Raw genomic sequence first — 6,809 nt, 5'->3', positions numbered from 1 at the left:
TGCCGAGAGTAAAGGCAAGCACCAACACTGCCTGGCTGTCAGTACGAACTTAAAAATGAAATTAATAAAAAAAAATGCCTGCTATTAAATGCCTGCAGTTTCTATAGATGTCATTCACATTGATTAATGAGGTCTCTACTAAAATACCACTGCTACCTTAATCAAACTGTAATTCCTTTTTTTTCTTTTTTATTACATGCAAGTGGAGAGGTCAGTGAGAGTAACCTCTCTCTTCCCACCATGCAGGTCCCAGGGGATCAGGACATTTGGGTCGGTGACAGGCACTTTTCCAGCAGAGCCTTCTCCCTGACCTGGAACTGTAATTGTTTACTTAATCCAAGAGACACCGTCACTATCCTGTCTACATACAAAAAAGATTTTCAAATGATTACAGAAATGTTGTTTCTCTAACTTAAACATACTGTCATGAAGGTAAATGTACTTTAAGAGTAAAACTTTCATTTTAGAAAATTATCTAAAATAGATGTGTCTCTCAAAAAAGTAGCAATTACTTGAAATATTAAAATCAGAAAATTCAATTATTATCAGAAAAGGGTTGGGAAAGAACACGGGTCTAAAATTTGGTCACCAGCTTTTTTGAAATATACACGATTTTAAAGCAGTGTGATTCAATTTTTACGAAACTGTGCAAAACCATTTCTGGGCATCTCACCCTAAAGACGGTACAACGGTGTACCAATGAGAAAGTGAGTTTATTATCTCTCTGTAATAAAACTCTGCTCCTGGAGTTCAAAATCCCACGTTTCAAACGCCTCCAGTCCCCTATGTATCGCAAAGGCACAGAGTCTCTGCTAGACTTGGAAAAACTTTTTTAAAAAGTCCACACGTTATCAAACCTGCCGGCGAGGCTCGGCGTTATCGGTGCCACGGGTGTCAACATGACGTCAGCCCAACACTCGGTGAATGTCATCCACGGACCTGACGCTTGAGGGTGACCGAAATCACTAAACTTTCGGATGTATTCCTTCATCCCCACTTGCAAGCTGAAGCCAGCACGCCTCTAGTCCCCATGCAAGCCACCGAGACCGGCCGCAAGCCGGCCGGGGAGTTCCTCGCCACTTTGTCTCCACTCCTCCACGTCCCGAAGGGGGAAGCGGACGGAAGCGCCTTTTCCCACGGTAGGGCCGGGCGGGCCGGGAGACCGGTCTAGACCGCAGTCTGAGGCTCGGTCACCAGCACAGGGGAAAGCCGGACCGTCCGGGCAAACAGCTGCGGCTCCCCCACACCGGGGCTGACAGCGGCCCATGCGATGGCCGCCGAGTTCCTCCGGGGCTGCGGGCCGAGCGCGTCCGCCCCGACGGGAAAGCGTCCCGTAGCCGCAGCACGCGAGCCCGGGATCCACCACCGCGTCCACACACACTTCGTGGAGGCGATCGGGGCAAGGCCCACGCTCCCGGACGGCAGCCCCGGCCCACGGGCTCTCCGCCGTGTCCCCGCGCCCCGCACCCCCGACGCCGGCGGACGGACGGACGGTTCGGCCCGCCGCGGGCTCTGCCCCTCGACGGGGAGGCGGCTACCCAGGCTCACCTCGCTCTCTTCCCCGCTCACGGCGGCTGCTCGCCGGCGGCCGGGTCCCTGGGAGGCGACTCCCGGCGACGAGCGCCGCACGCACGGACGCCGACCGGCGCTTCTCACGGTTGAGGTTTGAAAAGTGCAGCCGCGTCTGGGGCCGCTGGACTTCGGCAGACTCCGCCCGCTCGCGCCCAAGAGCCAATCGGAGCGAGCGCGGAGGGTGGGGTCGTCACATGGGAGGGCGGGGCGGGGCGCCGGCCGGCCGCGCGTGCTGAGGGGCGGGGCCGAAGCGGGGGTGTGGGCGGGGCCTGGGCGGGGCGCCTGGCGCCTGAAGGCTTGGGTGCTGGCAGTCTGGGACTGTGGAGGGGGTGGGCGGGAGCGGGCGCGACCTTTTCCACCTCCTGTGGCCCCGGGAGGTGTGAGTCCTGAGACGCCAGAGAGGACCGAAGTCGGAGGTCTGTCTGCCTCTGTGACGACCAAAGTCCTGTTCTTTAAGTCTTCCTCTTCCTTACCACCTGAACCTTCCCTACAAATAGAGATTTCTGTTTGCTGTCGGTTCGATACAAGTTCTTGGAACCATAAACACGACCCAGGATTTCCCGATTCTGGTCTCTGCAGCTGGGTGTCCTGACACTGTAACAGAGGCCGAAGACGATCTAATTGCTGGTTTACTGAGCTAAGAGAAAGGATGGAAACCTGTGTCTGCTCGACATGCACGGCTAACTTTTTTATTTTTTAATTTTTTTTTTTCAGCAGTGTTAGGAGTCCAGAGAAAACCCGGGGCCTTTCACATGCTAAGCAAGGCCTCCATCACTGAGTTCCAGCCCCAGCCCCCAGAATCTTGAAGACAGTGAAAAAAATTGAAAGTTCTGGGCTAGACACAGTAGGTTTACATACATATAAGATCCTAGGTTACTTACATGTAGTATACGCACATAGAATCTAAAATTGGTGGAAGAGTATCTTTTTTTCAATAGATGTGAAAAACTATTGGGGAAGCATACTGGAAGTGAGATCCTCTTGCTTATAAAAGATCTTAGCAACATTTTTAAGGGGAGCTGTTCTCCTTGGTCACATTTAAGCAAGCTTTCCCCAGACCCTCCGTTTGATTTTCCAAACATCCTAAGACAGATACATTTCAAGCATCATGGCCATTTCATGAAGTCTGTTGTTATTTATACGGGCCTCAGCATTGCGTATTGATTCTCTAAGCCTTGTCTAATGGAGAATATTGCATTTTTCGGTCAGGGAAGCCTAATGTTAGGGTGGAAACAAAGTCACACACTGAAATAGATTTGTCAGGTGTCCACAAACCAATGAGACTGTCCTATCTTTCCTTTCAGGAAAGTCTCAGCATGAAAACCGGAGGCAGTACCCTCTGAGGGTTCTTTGTGGTGGTTTCTGGTGTATGCATGTGTGTAACTCTACCCTTGTCATCTCGACAGTGCCTTGGTTGTCAGCTTTGTGTGTGTTGGGGTGTGTTTGTGTACTTACGTGGGGCTGTGTGCATCTGTGTGCCTGCGGGAAGAAGCCAGAGGCCTCCTCGTTCGCTCTTTACCTTGCTTTTAAGACAGTCTCCTTCTGAATCAGTTCTACAGACTCGGCCAGCGAGCTCTGGGGATCCATCCACCTGTCTCCACTTTCCCAGCACTGGGATTACAGGTGACACATGCAGGCGCCATTGTGTCCGGCTTCTTACATGGGGATCTCAGCTGAGGGCAAGGCAAACATTTCTACCAACTGAGACATCTCCCTAGCCCCTTCCCAACACCACCACCACAACAAACACCTTTTACTTTTAATCCTTTGTATGTGAAGGGTATGGCACACATGAGTACAGGAGTCAGGGGAGGCTGGAAGTGGTGCGCCCTCCTCCCCCATAGAGCTGGAGTTAGATATCACCATATCTTAACCAAGGAGTCATTTCTCTGCTGTCACCATCCATAGGCCACCAGCTTCTCCGCCGCTGTCTTCTTCCATCCGTGATGTGGGAGTGTCATATAGCAATCTGTTGATTTCATTGGTTAAGTAATAAACAAACTGCTTGGGCTCATAGCTTAGAACATAGGTGGGTAGAGTAAACAGAACAGAATGCTGGGAGGAAGAGGAAGTGAGGTAAGACACCTCAGACAGAGACTCGACAGCTCTGCTCTCTGAAGCAGAGATGAAATGCTCCCCTCTCCCGGAGACGTGATTCAGCTCCGACCCAGGAAGGACGTAGGCTAGAATCTTCCCGGTAAAACCAGTGCTCACAGATTATTAGAGATGGGTTGATCAGGATATCAGAATTAGCCAGTAAGGGCTAGAGCTAAAGGGCCAAGCAGTGTTTAAATGAATACAATTTGTGTGTTGTTATTTCGGGGCATAAGCTAGCAGGCGGCAGGGGTGCTGAGGACGCAGCCCCGCTGCCCCTATTACTACATATCCGTTTACTGTTGAACGGTAAGCAGGCTGCCTTCTCCAGCAATCAGAAGTCTTTGTTGCGTTGTGCTCTATGCTTCCAGTGTGGTTACCATGCATGGGTTTTTCCTGTGTGTTACTTTTATGTTGTCCCAGGTTCATTTCTGCTGTACTAAAAATAGCCCAACAACCGCCCTAAGCGACTTATGGAATAAGGTTTATTTCACCCATCACCCCAGCCCCAGTTCATCATTGTGGAGAAGTCAGGGCAGGAACCTCAAACAGCCAGTTATATCACATCCGCTATCAAGAGCAGAAAGAAACGAATGCATACTTCCCCGGTTGCTTGTGCTCAGCTCAGTGTCCCTACTTATCTAGGGAATGGTGCTGCCCACACTGGCCTGGTCTTCCCACACCAGTTAATTGAGATAATCCCACAGGCATGTCCACTGGTCAGTCCAGTGTAGACAATCTCTCACTAACGTCTTAGGGGATTCTAGGTCAAATCAAATCAAATCAAAACAAACAAACAAACCTAACCATTACAGTTCCATAACCCTGTCCCTGATGCCAGACTTATGTTCTTCCAAAGACTCACATTCAACTGCATTCGCTTGGTCTCTGGTACTGTAATTTAAGTAAAAGAAATATCTTATTCTGAGGAGAGTCCTGTACCACCTGTGGTCTCTGAAGGCAATCGGGAATTCAACGCACTCACGGCCATGTATGTTCTTATTGTTATTCATTCGAAGAGGAAATCCTCGTGTAGTGCGGTGGTCATTCTGCTGTCGTAGCCTTGACCCTGATATCCTTGAACACCACTGACCAGCAGGCAGGGCGGTGGTCATAGATTGAATGGATGAATTCTCCCAATTCATTTGCACCTTATATCAACGTTAAAATCGGGCTGTATTTGGAAGGTGTTATCTTTAAATAGGCAGTCGAAGTAAGATGAGGTCACATGAGAGGATCTTGATATAGTATGGCCGGTCTCCATACTATATTAAGAATTAGAAGAGATTCGCTCACAGTGCAGACCTAGGGACAGTCATGGAAAGATACCATAAGAAGGTAGCCATCCGCGAGCCAAGGGGAGACCCCTCAGAAGACCCTCAATCTGGCACCTTGACTTAGCGCTCACTCCAGACTGTGGGAAGGGCCAGTTTCTGTTGGGTAAGCTACTCACTCTGGTATCTGTCGGAGCAGCCCTTGCAAAATAACACAGTTGTCCTCATAGCTTAGAACTCACATGTGAACTAGGGGCAGGTGGTCCTTCCTGGCCACTCTAGTTAAGTGTGCCCATGTCCAAAATGTTCACTGTCCTGCTCTGATCATGCCCACTCTGTCCATGATACCAGGAAAAGCTACCTTCCCTGGTCCAAACAGGCCAATCGTTATGTATTGACCAGAGAAAGGAATTCTCCCCAATCTCCGTTCAATACTTCCAGAGTATTTTGCAGAGAGTGTTTTGCAGAGAGAAGCCTTCAAACTTCCAATTCCTGTCACATCCTCCTTAAAAGATACCCACAATGGCTGCCAGTATTTAAATATTAAGGGCCTACAGTTCAATCTACGTGAAAAGAGGAAAAGAAAAACAAAAATACTCTTTACTGTTGTCTTAATTGGTTTTCTATTACTATGATCAAATGCCATGACCAGAAGCAGCCTGGGGAGGAGAGGGTTTATGTCATCTTAGACTTCCATATCATAGTCCATCACTGAAGGAAGTCAGGGCAGGAACCTGGAAACAGGACCTGGTGGAGAAGCCATTGAGGAATGCTTCTCAGTAGCCTGCTCTCTCATGGCTTGCTTGCTCGGCTTGCTCTGTTATAGCACCCAGGCCCACCTGCCCAGAAGTGGTACCACCCAAGGCGATCTGGGCCCTCCCCACACCCGTCATCCATCAAGGAAATGGACCCTAGGCCAATCTGGGGGAAGCATTTTCTCAAATGAATGTACCTCTTCCGGAATGACTCTAGCTTGTGTCAAGATGACATCAAACTATCCACAGCCAAATAGGCCAGACATTTGAGGCCAGATTGAAGGCAGCCAGACACAAGAGGAGTCAACCACTTCTGTAGAGGCGTGGCGTAAACTTCCACCCAACAGAGGAACTCACGCTGGATGGAGCCCAGGCCTCCAAACACTCACTCTCTGAAGGCAAGGGATGCCTCTTTCAGGTGTCAGATGAAGACATCAGAGTGTCTTTTAGCCACTCTACTTATGCACATCCCAGATGTGAAGGCCCCTCATGCTGCAGACACCGATTTAAACCTCCAGATTCTCCTAGACCCTGTTAGCAAAAGTAATTGGGGCAAGTCTTCCTGGCAAAGAAGAGTGACTCAGGGTGAGTCAGGTGACTTCCTCAAACTGAGACACAATTCATGTCAGACTAGGGCCATTATGCTAATGCAGCCACCCACTACAGTTTACAGGGGAAAACTGGCAGAGCCTTCTGAAAGAAATACCATACACATTAGTAATTCTAAGAGTTCTAATAGCCATATTAAAAAATAAATTCTGTTAACTTTGATACTATTTTTTTTTAGTATAACTAAAGTATTAGCATTTCAACGTGGAACGAATTATTAGATTTTTTTTTCCTTTTTGGCTTTTTGAGACAGGGTTTCTCTGTAGCTTTTGGAGCCTGTCCTGAAACTTGCTCTGTAGACTAGGCAGACCTTGAACTCACAGACATTCAACTGTCTCTGTCTCCCGAGTTCTGCGATTAAAGGCATGCACCACCACTGCCCGGCTTTATTGGGACGTTTGCTTCCTTTTTATATTATCTTTAAATTTACATCCAATAGCTCTTTCCAGTTCAACCACTAAATGTGTTGATAGCTCATAATATTTACCATAGGATAAAATAGATG

General features: G+C 48.8%; 1 protein-coding gene across 1 annotated transcript in view; it reads right to left on the bottom strand.

Moving 5' to 3' along the window:
* Positions 1 to 1,657, bottom strand: part of Stk17b (serine/threonine kinase 17b) — a 29,125-nt gene extending 27,468 nt beyond the window's left edge. The window contains exon 1 of the mRNA XM_005366361.2: positions 1,549 to 1,657. The gene's annotated coding sequence lies outside the window, so the exon portion shown is untranslated. The remainder of the gene's footprint in view (positions 1 to 1,548) is intronic.
* Between the last annotated feature and the right edge of the window lie 5,152 nt (positions 1,658 to 6,809).

The sequence above is a fragment of the Microtus ochrogaster genome, unplaced genomic scaffold (genome assembly GCF_000317375.1).
Source record: "Microtus ochrogaster isolate Prairie Vole_2 unplaced genomic scaffold, MicOch1.0 UNK8, whole genome shotgun sequence".
In the NCBI taxonomy this organism is placed as follows: Eukaryota; Metazoa; Chordata; class Mammalia; order Rodentia; family Cricetidae; genus Microtus; species Microtus ochrogaster.
The sequence above is the reverse complement of the archived record's forward strand: the minus strand, read 5'-3'. Positions and strand labels throughout refer to the sequence as shown.